The sequence below is a fragment of the Oryctolagus cuniculus genome, chromosome 21 (assembly GCF_964237555.1).
Source record: "Oryctolagus cuniculus chromosome 21, mOryCun1.1, whole genome shotgun sequence".
In the NCBI taxonomy this organism is placed as follows: domain Eukaryota; kingdom Metazoa; phylum Chordata; class Mammalia; order Lagomorpha; family Leporidae; genus Oryctolagus; species Oryctolagus cuniculus.
Window position 1 is genome coordinate 2,027,180 of NC_091452.1, and position 17,826 is coordinate 2,045,005.

Below are 17,826 nucleotides of genomic sequence, written 5' to 3' on the forward strand. Positions count from 1 at the left end.
CCTGCATTTTACAGCCGAAAAGCAGGCACTGTGCAGTAAAGCCAGCTGCTTGAGGCCCAGTGGGCCCTGGGGTGGATCTGGGGTTCAGATGCCTGCTAAAGGCCAGGCATGGCCACCTCCAGCTGGCATCCTTGGTCATTGCCATGTGCGGCCTCTCAGGGTGTCAGCGTGCGAGATCCCACCACACACGAGGTGCCTTCGGCAGTGCCGAGTACCCAGTGCCCCCTGGGTAGGGGATCAGGATGTGCCACATCCATGACGGCTGCAGTTTTGTGACGGAGGCACTAAGATGTTTGAGACAAGCACGCTGTTAACAATCACGTGTGTCTGAGCACAGCTTCCACAAGGAAAAGCTCTGGTGGGGAGGCTGCAGGATCCCAGGCTCCTCCCTGGACTGCTGGGTTGGATTCCTGCTTCTCATGGTGAAATCTCACAAGTGCTGAGACCACCCGCCCTGGGACCCAGAGTGCCTGTGAGTTATTTTGTTGTCATTGGTGGGGCTGGAGGGGTGGGTGCAGGCTGGCGCCTGGGCTCCGCCCCTCGTCTCTGGGTAGCTCCTGCTGACTTAACACCTGTGTGTTCCTTGGGATCCTTGGAGTTGGCCCTGAGCTGTGCCCTGCAGGTGTGCACAGGAGCCCTGGACCTGGCTGTGCAGAGGGCGGTCGGGGCTGAGGAAGACGGTGGTCATTCGGCCTCCGGCAGAGGAGGGCAGCCCCCTCCAGCAGCTGTGTCTGTTTGCACACAGAGGTGTGTTTGTTGACACTCACTAAATATTATGATCCCATCTGTCCACGCTGATCATGCACTAATCCGTGGTGCCAGCCACTGCCTGTCACTGGGAGCTGGTCCCTGAGGCATGGGGTGGGGCTCTGGGGTGCACTCCGCCACAGAAGGGTGCTTGGCAACAGCCCAGGGTGGTGCGGGCTGCCCCGGGCTTGCCTGTGCTGGTCCTGTGTGGGTGGAATGCAGTCACTGTTTTCCTAACAACAGCAGGGACAGCAGCCGATGGCCGCTGAGCGCGTGCTCTGCTCCAGGCGCTGTTTGGAGCGCACTTGTAAGCGACATCGAAGCTTATTTGCCGTTTGTTTCTCCTGTAGAAGCTGTTGTCGCCCTCGCCGTCGTCTGAGTCCCAGGAGGCTGGCCAGTCGCTGAGGGCAGCTTTGAAGGGCACAGGAGTTCCCAGAGGCTGTGCGCTGTCCCCAGACGAGGGGCTGCTGAGCGAGGGTCCTCAGACGAGCTCGGGAGAAAAGTGGAGTCAGGTTGCTTGCAATCAGCCTCCTGCGGTAGCTGTGTTTGCTCCCTGTCGCCACGGAATCGGCGTCCCGAATCAGTGACTTGTGTCTGTGGGTTGGGTGGCGCCCACAGCACAGCCAGGCCCTCTGCCTGGGCCCCTCAGGGTCCGACAGCAGGTGTCACCTGGAGCTGCGGGCATCTGAAAGGGGGCTGTGCTTCCCACGCACTCTGGGGGTGACCGCGTCCCTGCTCACGCCCCGGATGACTCCTCTGGCCATGGACAGGCCTGGCCGTGTTTTCCGAGAGGCTGAGGGGAGCTGTGGGGATCTCGGGTCACTGTGGCAAGTCCCAGAGCCTGGGCAGCTTGACTGGAACCGTGCGCAGTGCTCACAGTGCCTGGGGCTGGAGGCCGCTGGGGGCAGGGCAAAGAGGCCTGGCCAGAGGCTCCCAGGGCCAGTCTGCCCCAGGCTCCGCTTGTGGCTGCCTGGCTCGTAGCCCCTCTTCTGCTGGGCTTTGTGGGCAGCGCCATCCCCTTGCTCAACCCTGCACTCTGTGGTCATCCTCCCACCGCCCTCCTCCCACTGTGTGTGTCCACACCCACAGCGCCCCCGCTAGGACACCAGGCATGTTGGATCAGTGCTCACCCCACTGCAGCGGTGGCCTCGTACCTGGTTATGTCTGTGAGGACTCTCAGATGGGGGCAGTTTCAGCCAGAGGGGATGGGGCAGGTTGGGTGGGGGCTTCACAGGAGCCCATGGGGCAGTTTCAGCCAAGACTCGGGAGACAGGGCTTCTGCACGCCTGGGCCTCAGGGTCAGTCCTGCCGGCCCCTCACTTCCCTGCTTCTCGCCCTGACCCACCCTCCCCACTCGCCACCTGCTCCTGTGCCCCCAGGGAGCTGCACATACCTGGACTCCAGCCCTCTGCCTTCCTGCTGGGTGGGCCTAGGGGTGGTGGGAGGGGCACAGGCAGGGAACAGGGGTGCCTCCTGGCATTCAGTGTGTCTGGCAGGCTGTGTCTTCCTCTCTGGCCCCAGCCCCCATAGTGGCTCCGTGGTTTCTCCGTGGCTGAAGTGCTCCACCTCCAGCCCCCTTCAGAGTTAACGCTGTCACTTTTCAAACTCCCGGCTGCCAGCGTCATCTCCCAGACAGCCCCGACTCATGCCCCTGCCTCAGTTCCAGCCTCCCGGGTTAGACAAGCGGTGGGTTAAACATTGTGCATGTGGCCAGTGTGGATTACAGGCCCCTGGGCTGCTTGGACACACCTTACTCCACTGCCATGAGAGGGAGAGAGGGAAGGGCCCTGGTCACCTTGCTCCTGATGCCTCAGCCTGCTAATGAAGACCCTATAAGAGGCGGCAGCCAGGCAGGGCTCCCCTGGGGTGATTAAAAAGAAAATAAAAGCCAGCACGTTAACATCACAATTGCTCGGAGCCAAGAACCAGAGCGCAGAAGCTGTGACCCTGACCAGACTCACAGGCTCTTCCTGCCTGGAGTCTCACCTGCCTGCCATGCGGTTGCCATGACAACCACCTGTGTTTCTGCTTCCTTTGTGTGTGGCAGGGAGGCTGGCTCTGGAAGGTATTCCTGTGAGCTGGCGGTCGCTGGGAACGGAGCCGGGAATGGGAGCGCTGCGTCCAGGGTCTCCAGCGATCACCCTCTGATTGCTGACGCTGGCTGTCGCATGAGCAGTTTCCTGTCTTAGTGGTTGGAGTCAGAGTCACGCAGGATGCCTGCCGTGCGTGGAGGTGAGACTGTGTTTGAGTCACTGTTCTGAGACGGGGCTCAGACATGTCCACCCCTCCCCCGGGAGACATGAGCATCTGCACTTCCGACAGCCATGACCCTTGGCGGCTCTGCCTTGAGGGAAACGTGGCTGTGGCCCTGTGAGCTGTGCTCGTGAACTTTGAGCCCACAGAGTAAGCTTCAGGCTCCCAGCTGTCGACACCACAGGCTGCCCGTGTCTGGGACGGCGAGTACAGACAGGCCTTGGGACAGCTCATCTTGTCCCTGCCCACCTCTGTGCTGGGTCAGGCTGTTTCCTGGCTTCTCTGGAGAGGGGGCAGGCTGCCCCCAGGGAGCTGACATGGGGCAGGGCTTCGGGCTCCAACCCTGAGGCCAGACCACTGCTCAGATCCCAGTTCTGCCTTTAGCTCTCCTGTGTGAGCTCGTGGGAATCATTCACCTGTCTTGCCTTGGTTTTCTCTCTGTAAAATGGGGATAGTGATGGCCTCTACCTCATAGAGGCTGTATGAGTGCTGAATAAATTATGTTTATAAAGTGCTCAGAACTGCACTGATAAGTGAATATAAATATGAGGGGACTTAAAAAAATACATGGAAAGTGAAGTCAAAAGATAAGTTCATTTTGGTGCAGAAAATTTTTTGAAATCCTTGCTGAATTTTTTCAATATCCTTATCTTCCATGAACTCTGTGAGGACCCCGTGTTTGTTAAGTGCATTGGATACTTAAGAATGCTTTCCAGCAGCTTCTCTCGCTGTTAGTAATGTCAGTGCATCTCCAGGGAGGTGATCCGGTGGTCATTTGATGACCACAGCCGTGAGATTCACACCCAGGCTGTGTCATCTTGCTACCTCTCCTGTTGGGTCCTGGGAGTCACAAAGGACACTCTAGTGAGAAGGGGCAGTCCCGGCGCCTTCTGACCTTGTGTCCCACGCATGTCTTCTGCACTTCATCCTTTGGGCCCCAGAAAAGCCCTGCGAGGTGAGGGCACTGACGCCGGTGGGGGCTGTGGCTGAGCTGAGCGCTCACAGCTGGTGATGGGGGCTGGAGCCAGGACTCCCGTGTCTGTTCCCCAACCCGCGCTTAGTGCTACATTCACTTCCTCTTTCTGTCCACACTTAGCTCACTGCCCCCTAAGATAATGGGGTAACAGACTCACCTGCTCATACTGAGACCTGGAGCCCTGTTGCCCACGATATGTGTTTGCTGGACATTTGAATGAGTATCAATCCCTTCTACCCTTGAAATTTTCACCACCACTGCACAAACTCAGAGTCCTGAATTCCTGTGCCTTCTGACCAAGTGAATTTATGTGTCGTTCGCTAACTACATGTCATTCCTTCATCCTGATGTAGGGTTTGGAGTGAGGCAGAGTTTAGTTGAAATCCCAGGACTGCCATGTGGTAGCTGTATGTATGACCCTGTCAAGTAATTTAGCCTCAACATGAAAAGTCTACCCAAATTAGTACTAGAAGTATAATATCTGTCTCATAGAGTGCTGTAAACATCAGAGAGAGAAAGCAAGTTAGGCACAGAGTACAGCCCTGGGCAGGCACAGCGAAGCCTTCAGTGTGCTAGTTGTCATGACCTTAGTGCTAGGTTTCATCGGGGGTCACCGTGAAGTGGAGCTGGCTGGCCACACACACGTTTCCTTTTGTTCTGCTTTTCTCTGAATTGGAGACCACGTGCCAGACAGCCCCGGGTAACTTGCTGCAGATGGAACGCCCTGGCTAGCTCTGTCAGCACCACGGACAGCACCCAGGTTGTGTCCCGCTACGTAGACAAGCTCCAGCTTTTCCAATCAGCTTCAAGGATCATTGCAGACAAAAGACTAATGATCCCTTTTAGTCAACAGTCTGTCTGCTAGCCTTCCCGTTGCACTGGCAGAATCAACAAGTCAATTTGTTAGGAAAATAGGATGACTCACCTCTCTGCAAGATCACCGGCAGCTCTGAAGGTGGCGTGTGTTGGTAGTGTGCTGTCTGGGAAGAGAGCACTCTCACTATCTTAGCATTATCTTTAATCTTGGCCTTGGAAAAAATGAGCCAGTTTTGGTTTGTGAATTTATTTGCAATGTAGTCTGTGCCAAGGTAGCTCTGTGTGTGGAGTCACCAAAGACCTCTGGCTTCTGTCGAGGGAACCCTGTGCACCACCCATGACTGCATTCCAGGGAGTGTGGACTCAGGAGCTCTGCGCGATGCAGAGAGTGCTGGGTCGGCCGCCGCCTGGTGGAGGCTCTTCTGTTGCTGCCATGCACCTGCAGCTCCAGGCAGTCGGAGCACAAGCTGCCCGTTACCCGGTTCAACCTGACGCTTTGGAACTGGTTCACGGCTTCATGATTCACATGGGCAACGTGGGCTGTGCAGTTACCGAGCGGGGTGTTGTCAGTGGAAACCTGTGCTGCTGATCTGACTCAGTGTCTGCTGCTAGCGTCGGTGAGCCTCTGGGTGTTGGAGTCAGGTCCTGCAGAGGAAGCCTCTCCCTTGAGTGGCAGCTTGTCTGGGTCTTCATGCCATTGAGCCTCCGAAATGCTGACCTCCCAAGTCCCTGCTTGTGTGCTTCATGCATTATGGAATGCATCCATTTTCTTTTTTAAAGATTTATTTATCCAAGAGACAGAGACAGAAAGAAACAGAGACTGAAAGAGAAACCTTCCATCCACTGATTTACTCCCCCTAGATGGCCGCATGAGCTGGGGTCACGCTGAAGCCAGGAGCTTTTTCCTGTCTCCCACACGGATACAAGGGCCCAAGGGATTGGGCAGTTCTCCACTGCTTCCCCAGGCCCATTAGTATGGAGCTGGATTGAAGTGGAACAGCCAGGACTCAAACCGGCACCCATATGGGATGTTGGCACTGCAGGCAGTGGTTTAACCCACCCAACACAGCACCAGTCCCCATGGCGTGCATTTTCAGGAGTACGTGCCTCCAGCCACTGGATGCTGACTCATCACTAGACCCATCGTCTTCCTCGGGCTAGCGACCCCACCAAAGCAATCACACAAGAAGAAGCAGTTAGGGGCCGGCGCTGTGGTGCAGTGGGTTAAAGCCCCAGACTACAGCGCTGGCATCCCATATGGGCACTGGTTTAAGTCCCAGCTGCTCCGTGTCCAATCCAGCTCTCTGCTATGGCCTGGCAAAGCAGTAGAAGATGGCCCAAAAGTGTTTGGACCCCAGCACCTGCATGGGAGACCCAGAAGAAGCTCCTGGCTCCTGGCTTCGAATCAGCTCAGCTCTGGCCATTGTGGTCATTTGGGGAGTGAACCAGCAGATGGAAGACCTCTCTCTGTCTCTACCTCTCTCTGTAACTCTATCTTTCAAGTAAGTAAAATAAATCTTAAGAAAAAGCAGTTGAGGTATTTAAGAATAGGTACAGAAGAACAAAATAGTTCTTGTTTGCTTTCTGTCATTCTTTTAAGTAAGACACTAAGTAAAGCTTGTCTTCTAAATGAGCGTTTTTCACCCGGGCAGCATCTGAGTGCCTCTGGGTGGGTGGGCGGCAGCTCCCTCAGGACAGGAGCGGCAGGAATGCCTGGAGGGGTTGGCGCAGTGCTAGCTCCTACGAATTCTCTCGCAGGCCGTCAATGCCCCGTGTGGTCCGGCTTATTCTGTGGATCGCCACGAAGGGGGCTCACCAGGCCAAGTGGCCGGGATTCTGCTTTCTGGGAGTGGCTTGGACACACCTGGGGCTCTGGCTCAGGTCACTCTCCCTTTGCTATTGCTCCGCCGCTCAGTTCCATGGGAGGCCTTGGAGAGTAGATCAAGTGGTGTCTCTGTTCCACTGCATCCAGTCGTGTAATCGGGAAGAGTGGACTTGTGGTTGTGTGAGGGGCGATGAGCAGCCCACAGAGGCCGTCACTTGCTGGCCGTGCACCTGCGTCGTGCGTGTGCGGCCCAGCTTCCTTGGGCTCCCGCATGCTTGATCTGTGGCCTCTGCTGTCCCATCCGACCAGAAGCTCCTGAAGAACAGAGGCCGCCTTCAAAGATCTCCCGGGGAGCTCCATGCCCGGCCTGGGGGGTGGCGAAAGAACGTAGTTTATTTGTTCAATTGTGAACTTGTTGACAGAGAACAGCTCCTGTCATGTCTGGCATTTAATAGGTTAATAATTTAGTAAGTTTTTAAAATTTGAGATTGGTTTAGACGCACATGGACACTGCAGAATCCCCTGTATACGGCTCTTGCCCAGCTCACCCCCGTGGGTCAGGTCCAGTGTGGGCACAGGTGTGATGACAGCACGGGCCTTACTCAGAATCCTTTACTGAGTTGTGACCTTTCAGTCTATCTTCATCTTTTTTTTTCCTGACAGGCAGAGTGGACAGTGAGAGAGAGACAGAGAGAAAGGTCTTCCTTTGGCGTTGGTTCACCCTCCAATGGCTGCTGCGGCCAGTGCACCGCGCTGATCCGAAGGCAGGAACCAGGTGCTTCTCCTGGTCTCCCATGGGGTGCAGGGACCAAGGATCTGGGCCATCCTCCACTGCACTCCCTGGCCACAGCAGGGAGAGCTGGCCTGGAAGAGGGGCAACCGGGACAGAATCTGGCTCCCCAACTGGGACTAGAACCTGGTGTGCCAGTGCCACAAGCGGAGGATTAGTCTACTGAGCCATGGCGCCGGCCCTATCTTTGTCTTATTTATGGGATTTTTACTATTACCCATGTAAAAATGTTACTGGGTTTTATTTTTTGCAGAGGAAAATTTTCTGAACATCATTGCTTTTTTCTCTAAGTATCTTTAAGTTGGGTGCTTTCAGAGATGTGATCTGGAGTCCTCTGGGTCTGAAACAAAATGGGACATCCGTGGGCCATGCGTAAAAACTGTGACGAAGGCACCGTCACCAGCAGGACTGGGCGGTAATCGGGAGGGTGTCTCTTGGTGGGAGCAAGCCTTCTGCTTCGAATCTTAGTGGGTGTCTGTTCCACAGAGTGACTTCCTCTGATGCATCTCACCACACTGATCCGAAGCCAGGAACCAGGTGCTTCTCCTGGTCTCCCATGCGGGTGCAGGGCCCAAGCACTTGGGCCATCCTCCACTGCACTCCCGGGCCACAGCAGAGAGCTGGCCTGGAAGAGGAACAACTGGGACAGAACCCGGCGCCCCAACCGGAACTAGAACCCGGTGTGCCAGCGCCACAGGCAGAGGATTAGCCAGTACCAGCCCAGGGAGTGCCGTTGTGCCGCTGTGGGGTTGGTGCACCCGTGTGAGCCTACAGTTGAGCAGAGTCCTCCAACGCAATGCCTGTTGTGTGATAAAGTGCAGACCATCTCATGTAATCTGCTGACTGTGAGGCTAAGGTAAAAACCAGAAGAGTTGTGTGAGAAGCCATTTGGCATGAGAAAGCAGAAAGTCGCAAGTTGAACCATGAGAAGTGGGGCGACCTCCGTAATTTAAAAATAGCAAGATAATCTTCTGTCAGCTGAGTGTTTAATGAATACTGTGCCTGATGCTGGCAAGGTGAGGGGGGACTTCCCCGGAGCACCTTCTCATGGAGCAGTCAGCTGGGTCATCTTTCTGGAAGGTCTTTCAGCCTCAGAGAGCTGAGCACGGCACAGGGGACAGAGTCAGAGGTGGTCGGGAAGGACCAGCACACGTGGTCATTTCATCACCCAAACCCGGGAGGTGGGGCAGCACTGCGTCTGCTGTTTCCTGCGTGGGGTTCTGCACCCGATGGTGGATGCCATCCCTGGCACGTGACAGCCCGCTCGCTGCCTCCACCACGGTTTGTCCTGACGGTTACGGGGCATGGTGACAATGCAGGCTGGGACTCTGCCTTGGTCAGAGCACCCACGCAAACCCTCCTCCTCCTGCTCAAAGTAGAAAGGCGTCTTTCTTCATGTGTATGTTTTCAAGAGTTTGTTGGAAACCTAGGCTCTCACGGGATGAAGTCCATTGTGTCCGAGCGTGGATGGCATCAGCCCACCACAGGCCACTGCAGGCCAGGGGTGTTGTCTCAGCTCGGGCAGCTTAGCCCACCACAGGCCGCTGCAGGCCAGGGGTGTTGTCTCAGCTCGGGCAGCTCAGCCCACCACAGGCCGCTGTGGTCCAGGGGTGTTGTCTCAGCTCGGGCAGCTCAGCCCACCACAGGCCGCTGCAGTCCAGGGGTCTTGTCTCAGCTCGGGCAGCTCAGCCCACCATAGGCCGCTGCAGTCCAGGGGTCTTGTCTCAGCTCGGGCAGCTCAGCCCACCACAGGCCGCTGCAGTCCAGGGGCCCCTGGTGCAGCACACTGTCGTCTCCCACCTCCCACCCTGACGGCGGATGCTGGATTCTGGGCATCGTGTGGAGTAAATGTCTTCAGGTAAGAACAGGATTATTCCTCAGATAATTCTTTGAAACTGTGATGTTCAGGGATCTCCCTCATCTACTTCCCTCAAATTCGATTTGCTATTTTCTTTTTCCTGCACAAAGATTCTGTGTGTTTTCACAAGCAAGGGATTAAACAGATACTCTGTGAAAAAAATTCGTGTGGGGCTGTGTGTGAGGTGCTGGGGACTGGATGGCGTTGGTTTGCCGTTGAGCAAGAGGATCTTGGACCCGAGACAGCATCTCGTGGAGAATGTGCCTGTGCACCAGCCTGTCTCCCGCTGGGTTGGCACTGCCAGGAGGGGAGTGGGCCTGGAGTGGGCCTGGGGACGTTCAGGAGTTACTCTGAAGCTGGCAATGGGCCCACCATCCAAGTCCTGACACGTGCATCACAGCAGAGAGAGGGAGAGAGAAGAGGGAGAGGGGGGAGAGAGAGGGAAGAGGGGAAGAGAGGAGGAGAGAGAGGGGGAGAAGAGGGGGGAGAGGGGGAGAGAGAGGGGAAGAGGGGGAGAGGGGGAAGGGGGGAGGGGGAAGAGGAGGGGGAAGAGGGAGAGAAGGGGAGAGAGAAGGGAGAGGAGGAGGGGAGAGAGGGGGGAGAGGGGAGAGAAGGGGGAGTGGAGGGAGAGAGGGGGAGAGAGGGGAAATAGAGGGGAGAGAAGGGGGGAGAGGGGAGAGAAGGGGGAGGGGGGAGAGGGGAAGAGAGGGGGGAGAGGGGAGAGAAGGGGGAGTGGAGGGAGAGAGGGAGAGGGGAGAGAAGGGGGAGAGGGAGAGAGAGGGGAGAGAGGGGAAATAGAGGGGAGAGAAGGGGGGAGAGAGGGGAGAGAAGGGGGAGGGGGGAGAGGGGAAGAGAGGAGAAGAGGGGGGAGAGGGGGAGAGAGAGGGGAGAGAGGGGGAGAGGGGGGAGAGAAGGGGAGGGGGGAGAGTGAGGGGGGAGAGGGGGAGAGGGAGGGGAGAGAAGGAGGGGAGAGAAGGGGGAGATGGAGGGGAGAGAAGGAGGGGAGAGAAGGGGGAGAGGGGAGATAAGGGAGAGAAGGGGGAAGGGGGGAGAGAGGGGAAGAGAGGAGGAGAAGAGGGGGGAGAGGGGGAGAGAGAGGGGAGGGGGGAGAGAGAGGGGAGAGGAGGAGAGGGGGATCCTGGATTAGTCTGTGTAGGCGGCTGCTGCTGTTGGAAGGTGCAGGGGCTCACACGGTGGCGTCTGCCTCGGGCAGCCTGTGAGTCACGCGCCGTGCAGCGCAGCCCCGGCCAGCTGCAGGAACCACGGCCTCGGCGCCAGCGCTGGTGCTACTTGCTCCCCCTCGGTCCTTCCGTCCACTTCCTTCCTGTCCAGCAAGGCGGTGGCCACTGCTCCTCCTCTCAGCGCTGGCTTCCCTCAGGCCCCTGCACCCCCTGTTCCTGCTGGGTGCGGGCCTCAGCCAAGCGCCCCCAGCCAGCAGTCTTTACCCCCTTTGTCCTGACTTTGCTTGTCCTCCTCCACATAGCATGCTCTGTCATACACCACTGGGGTTTTCCTTGTTTGTCTTCCCAAGCAAGATGCGATTCCTGGAGGGCGGGTTGCCTTCCGTGTCCCCTGTGCTGCAGTGACTCCTTGGTTGGCACGAAGGCCCCCTGTGAGCTGCACACCTGGGAGCCATTTGGCAAAGTCCTGTTAGGTGAGTGCCTCAGGTGCCTGAGAGCTGCGCTCTGAGTGTCAGATCCTGGTGGTCCGATCAGCTGTGGGGCTGGCCGATGCCTGTGTTACAACCGTTCCCAGAGAGGGCTCTGAGTGTCAGATCCTGGTGGTCCGATCAGCTGTGGGGCTGGCCGATGCCTGTGTTACAACCGTTCCCAGAGAGGGCTCTGAGTGTCAGATCCTGGTGGTCCGATCAGCTGTGGGGCTGGCCGATGCCTGTGTTACAACCGTTCCCAGAGAGGGCTCCCAGTCTGCTTGGCACAGAAACGGTGGACAGAAAAGGCTCTCAGGGGTGTGGCCTTGAGACTGCGTTCTAAAATAAGCTGATGGCTAGAAATCTGTGTTTAGGAGGAAGGAGGCAGTGAGAAGCCGCTGTGTTCTCTGCATTTGCTGTCCGTTCATGAATCGCACAGTGCCCCTCGCCGGCATTACCCACAGCTTGCCTGTTTTTACTTCAGTGGAAGAGGAAGGAGGTGAGCGAGCACCAGCCGTAGACTGGACGGAAGGCCATGAGCTGCAGGTGTCCAGGGCGTGGCCATGAGCTGCAGGTGTCCGGGGCGTGGCCATGAGCTGCAGGTGTCCGGGGCGTGGCCATGAGCTGCAGGTGTCAGGGGCGTGGCCATGAGCTGCAGGTGTCTGGGCGTGGCCATGAGCTGCAGGTGTCAGGGGCGTGGCCATGAGCTGCAGGTGTCCGGGTGTGGCCATGAGCTGCAGGTGTCCGGGCGTGGCCATGAGCTGCAGGTGTCTGGGGCGTGTCCACAGGAAGAGAGTGGCGGGGTCTTCCTGTGCTCTGTGGTGGTGTGGGCTCTGCTGAGCACAGATCTCACTCCGCTGCAGGGGAGCGAGAGGTGGTCAGAATGGGAGACAAGGCAGAGCACCGCTGTGTCGGCTCTGTGGAGAGATCAGCTCTTGTGTCTCCTGCCACCCCTGGTTCTGACTGTGAGGTGGGAGCTGTGGGGCCTCTACTTCCCTCTGGCCCTGGCCCCCCTAGGTTGCAGCCCCCCACCGCCATGCCATGACACCTGACACCACTTCCAAGCAGGCCAAGCACATGTCTCTGCCTCTCAAGCCTGGCTCTGTCTGTAGGTGACCTTGGAACACAAGCTTGATCTCACTGTCACTGCAGAGACTTTGTGTCTCTGCTGTAAAATGGAAACCCAAGTCACTTACTGTGCTTCAAACATAACTGGACAAACAAGGCCTGGAAAGAAGGCAAGCCAAGACTGCACACACAGTGGCCTGCAGTGACCAGCCTGCGGCCACCCCCTACTTCCTGAGTATGGGGTGGGCTGTGGTGGCCTCCAAACCAGGAGAGACAGGATCAAGGGGTGGTGGGTCTTCTTTGGGATGAGTAAGCGTTTTGAAATCCTGGTGGTTAGTACTAGCTGAGCATGGGTGATGGGCCTTGGAATGGTCACACCAGGGGATTGTTCACCACAATGTGAGGGAACAGCTGCTGCTTCTCACATGTGGATAAAGCTTGGACAAACAGAGAGGAAAAGATCCAGAGTTAAAATGGCATTCTATTCCATTTAAATGGAGTTGTCACGTACTCAAGACAAATTGATGGTGTTGGAAATCAGAAGAGGGATTACCTTGTGGGAGCACCTGGACTAGGGGGAGGTGAGAGAGAGGCTTTGGGTCCCTGGAAGTGTTTGTACCGGATCATGGCTATGCAGGTGTGTGCACTTGGTGACAATCAGCAGAGCTGCGCAGCTGTCTGTGTGCATCGCTGTGCATGTAGGTTAACTTCAGTTTTAAGAGTTAACTCAGGACCGGTACCATGACATAGTGGGTAAAGCCACCGTCTGCATTGGTAGCATCCCATTTGGGTGCCGGTTTGAGTCCCAGCTGCTCTGTTTCTGATCCAGCTCTCTGCTATGGCCTGGGAAAGCACCAGAAGATGGCTCAAGTCCTTGGGCCCCTGCACCCATGTGGGAGACCCAGAAGAAACTCCTGGCTTTGGATCAGCTCAGCTCTGGCCGTTGTGGCCATCTGGGGAGTGAACCAGCTGATGGAAGACCCTCCCCACCTCTGCCTCTGTAACTCTGCCTTTCAATAAACAAATAAATCTTTAAAAAGCTTAAAAATATCTGAAAACACCCATGTGCTTTCTGTGGCTCTATAGTGACTACTTGGTGGGCGGAAGATAGATTTGGTGTAAACTAATGGTATGTTTTAAAAAAGATTTTATTTATTTGAGAGGTAGAGTTATGAGATGTCTTCCATCTACTGGTTCACTCCCCAAATGGCCGCAATGGCTGGAGCTGGGCCGATCCAAAGCCAGGAGCCGGGAGCTTCCTTCCAGTTTCCCACATGTCTGCAGGAGCCCAGGCACTTGGGCCATCCTCCCCTGCTTTCCCAGGCCATAGCAGAGAGCTGGATCAGAAGAGGAGCAGCCGGGACTAGAACCAGCACCCATATGGGATGCTGGGGCCACAGGGGGAGGCTTGGGCTACTGTGCCATGGTACTGGCTGGGCATATGTCTAACACCTGCCTCAGGGACTTCCAGATGTGATTTCCCAATACACTGTTCTACCTGTTCCCCTATTCTCTTAAAAATATTTTTAAAAAGATTTTATTTATTTGAGAGGTAGAGTTACAGACAGTGAGAGGGAGAGACAGAAAGAAAGGTCTTCCATCTGTTGGTTCACTCCCCAAATGGCTGCAATGGCCAGAGCTGGGCCGATCCAAAGCCAGGAGCCAAGAGCTTTCGGGTCTCCCATATGGGTGCAGGGGCCCAAGGACTTGAGCCATCCTCCACTGCTTTCCCAGGCCACAGCAGAGAGCTGGATTGGAAGTGGAGCAGCCGGGACCTGAACCAGCACCCATATAGGATGCCAGTGCCACAGGCAGGGGACTAACCTGCACCACCATGCTGGCCCCTTTAAAAATAATTTTTTAAAAAGATTTATTTATTTATTTGAAAGTCAGTGTTAGAGAGGAGAGGCAGAGAGAGAGAGAGAGAGAGAGCGAGAGAGAGAGGTCTTCCATCTGATGGTTCACTCCCCAATTGGCCGCAATGGCCGGAGCTGCGCTGACCTGAAGCCAGGAGCTTTTCCGGGTCTCCCATATGGGTGCATGGGCCCAAGGACTTGGGCCATCTTCTGCTTTCCCAGGCCATAGCAGAGAGTTGGATTGGAAGTGGAGCAGCCAGGTCTCGAATCGGTGCCCATGTGGGATGCTGGCGCTTCAGGCCAGGTGTTAACCCGCTGCACCACAGCGCCGGCCACTAAAAATAATTTTTGTGTCGGGTCCAGTGCTGTGGTGCAGTGGGTTAATGCCCTGGCCTGAAGTGCCGGCATTCCATATGGGCACCGGTTCTAGTCCCGGCTGCTCTTCTTCCGATCCAGCTCTCTGCTATGGCCTGGGAAAGCAGTAGCAGATGGCCCAAGTCCTTGGGCCCCTGCACCCACATGGGAGACCCAGAAGAAGCTCCTGGCTCCTGGCTTTGGATCAGCATAGTTCCAGCCCTTGCAGCCATCTGGGGAGTGAACCAGCAGATGGAAGACCCCTCTCTCTGTCTCTGCCTCTCTCTCTAACTCTGTCTTTCAAATAAATAAAATAAATCTTAATAAAAATAATTTTCGTGAGCTTCTCTATTGCAGGATTGTTTTTATTGTAGGCGTCCTTGAGTCCTGCATGGGAGTCGGGAGTATCACAGATGAGCACACTTAGTGTTTGCCCCACCAGAATGCAGTAGTGCTGCGTCTTACACAGGATTCAGTTCTACAGTCAGCAAAAGCTTAAACCAAAGTCACACAGAAAAAACCATCCTCGAAGGTCCCTTAGCCAGGAGCCATATTAAAGGGGACTGCAAGTCCCTGGACTCCAGCTGGTTGGCTCTCCCGGTGTGGTAGGGCTCCTCACTGTTGATGGGTGAGGCCGGTGCCTGTTGTGTTTAGAGGCGTAGCTGTCCTGAGGGTGGACATACCAATGCCACACACCAGAGAGGCCCCTGGGAGGGGACTGTCTTCCCCCAGGGGTAGAGACATGGCAGTGGGCACAAAGATCTGCCTTTGTTCCCTTATAGCAACCCAGGCTCTTGGCTAGGGGTGGGGGAAGGGTAGCATTTTTTAAAAAAGCAGGCAAAATTCATATAAATAGGATTTTCCATTTTTCAGACTTCAGCATGTAGTCCCCTCACCATGGCACGCGGCCACCACCTCTGACAGGCTCCAAAGCCTTCGTGCTCCGTTCTCTCCTCCCCTGCCCCCGGCAGCCAGGAACCTGCTTGTCTGTGGATTTGCAGATTGTGAAGTGTATAAATGGAATGATACAATGTGATGCACTGCAACACAGAGCCACACATGACAGGATGCGACATACCGATATGATACAATGTGGTGCAATCTGTGTGCTTTGGCACTGGCGTTCCTGGTTAGCAGCCTGATTTTAAAGTCCTCCAGGGACGAGTCCTTCCTGTTTGGAGTATGGCTCAGTCGGGACTGACTTTCCAGGCTGAGTGATATTCTGCCGTTAATGTCCCACGTGGGCAATCCAGTCATCACTTGAGGGACATCGGAGTGGTTGCCTCATTTTGGCTGCTATGAAGGATACTGTGGTACGAATATTTGGATGCCTGTTTTTAGTACTTGAAGGAGCGTACCTAGGGCTGGGGTCCTGGGTCATGTGGTCAACTCTGCTGAAGTCTGAGGAATCACCACTGTTTACATCTGCACCTGCAGTGCACACAGGCTCAAATGTGTGGCACCTTAACCAGTCGCCCTCAATTCTAACCACTTGTTTTGGGTAGATACGGGAGCCTGAGCCCTGCTGACCCTGACCACTGTGAACCAAATAGGAATTGGCGGCACTGTTTTCCACTAGCAAGTCGGGGCATGTGTTACAGTGCCGTGTATGCTGGTGAGATATAATTGCTGAGAGAATCTATTTAAAATGCAAATGTAAATGTCATGCATTTGCATGACAACCTGCCTCATGTGTTACATTTCCCATCCAAGCTTGTGTCTAATGTGCTAAGAAGGGTTTTTAAATATCACAGTGTGCTTGCTGTGAGTGCATTCCTGGCATCTGTGCAAAGCTGGAGTAGCAGACAGGTCTGGGTAGGTGTATAGGTGTACCAGGCACAGCTGATTCCAGGCAGCAGTTTTCCCAAAATAGAAGGGAATGCAGAGGGTTTGGAACTCTTCTCCACAGCCCACAGTCCCACCAGAAATAGTTGCTTTAGTAGCAGCCACCTCACTTGTACAACAGTTCACATTCAAATCACCCTTCTTGGCTTGCAATGTGTGTTTACACACATTATCTCATTTACATTGAGAAGACCTAGAAGGATTTAAAAATTTCACAGGTTCACACTTGGCAAAGGTTAGGCCCAGGCACCACGCCATGTCCTCAGAGTCCCAGTGATCTCGTGGCACAGGATGGCTTCGCTGACTGCCCGGGTCTGGACCTCAAAGGACCAGAGTTGGGGCAGCAGCCGTCAGGACCCTGGACAGCCACGGGCGTGCCCCTGTTGTTTTCTCCTCCCTCCCTTTTGGCTCTCTAGCTCCAGCCTCTCCAAGAACCCTTTCCTTCCCTCTCTGTTCCTGCATCCATGCCGCGGGCTGGACCACTCACAGTGCCTCTTCAGAAAGAAGAAGCCGCATCGTGGTCACTTCAGTGTGGATGCAAATCACTGCTATCGGCAGCGGCTGTCAGGGACAACCGTCCTCTGCTCCTCTCCAGCACTGCTGTACCACACTTGCCCAGCGTACGTGGCCATGCTGTGTCTGAGAACATGATGTGTGTTTATAATTCATGATGCGATTGTGTGCAGAGATGAAACTAGCCATAGGACCTTTATAGCCCCTCTAGACCCACAAGACCAGTGAGTCCCAGAACTCTGATCTGTCAGATGATGGTTTGTGCTCAAATCCCCTTTGTGCGTGCTGTGGTTGCTGAGTTGATTTGTCATGCCCGACACCAGTCTCCCTCAAAACCCTGCCAGATCTGTGATTCTGGGGCTCGTGTGAGGCTGCTTGGTTTTACCTTGTACAGAAGCACCTCCTACAACCGCCTTTGTTGGTGCTGTCTTTATCTTTAAAAAATTTTACATTAATATTTATTTATTTATATGAAAGTCAGAGTCACACAGAGAGACAGAGATATCGATTGAACTTCCATCTGCTGGTTCACTCCCCAGATGGCTGCAACAGCCAGGGCTGGGCCAGACTGAAGTCAGGAGCTTCTTCAGGTTTCCCACGTGGGTGGCAGGGGCCCCAGCACTTGGGCCATTTTTAGCTGCTTTCCCCAGGCCATTAGCAGGCAGCTGGATTGGAAGTGGAGCGGCCAGGATAGGAACCAGCACCCATATGAGATGCCGGTGTTACAGGCGGTGACTACCTGCTCTGCCATGGCGCTGGCCCCTACTTACTCATTTTACATTTGTGGGAGTGAAGGGACCTCCCAGACTGTCTCGGTTTCTTTCTCCCTAGAGAGAAGCTGCCCGGACCTCCAGCGTGAGGCTGCTGGGTTGCTGTTCAGGAGGGAGATGAAGTGCGTGGGGAGCGTGGGCGGGCGGTCTTGCGTTTGAATTCCAGCCCCACGCGCGCTGGCGGGCAGCCGCCTCGGGCTGCTCAGCTCCTGGGCCCTCGTCTCCTCGGGAAACGAGTGGGACAGTCCTCGTGCCTGCTGCATAGGCATGAGCATTGGGCGAGATGTTTTGCGCGAGAAGAAAGTGGAGAGTTGAGCCTGCTCCTGGTCCAGCACGCATGTGTAGCAGGCCGTAGGTACCGCAGCATTCGGCGTGCGGCCTCGCTGGTCGCTCCACTCCTGCACCCGTCTCCCAGCTGCTTCTCCCTCCTGCCCTTTGCACCTTTCCGAAGTGCTGTCTTCGCCTTCCCGTGCGCCATGACATCACTCCTTCAGCCTTCGCTGGGCC

At 55.6% G+C, this 17,826-nt stretch overlaps 1 protein-coding gene across 11 annotated transcripts in view; it reads left to right on the top strand.

The window, feature by feature from the left end:
• Positions 1 to 17,826, top strand: part of RIMBP2 (RIMS binding protein 2) — a 205,985-nt gene that overhangs the window by 95,728 nt on the left and 92,431 nt on the right. The window lies entirely within an intron of this gene.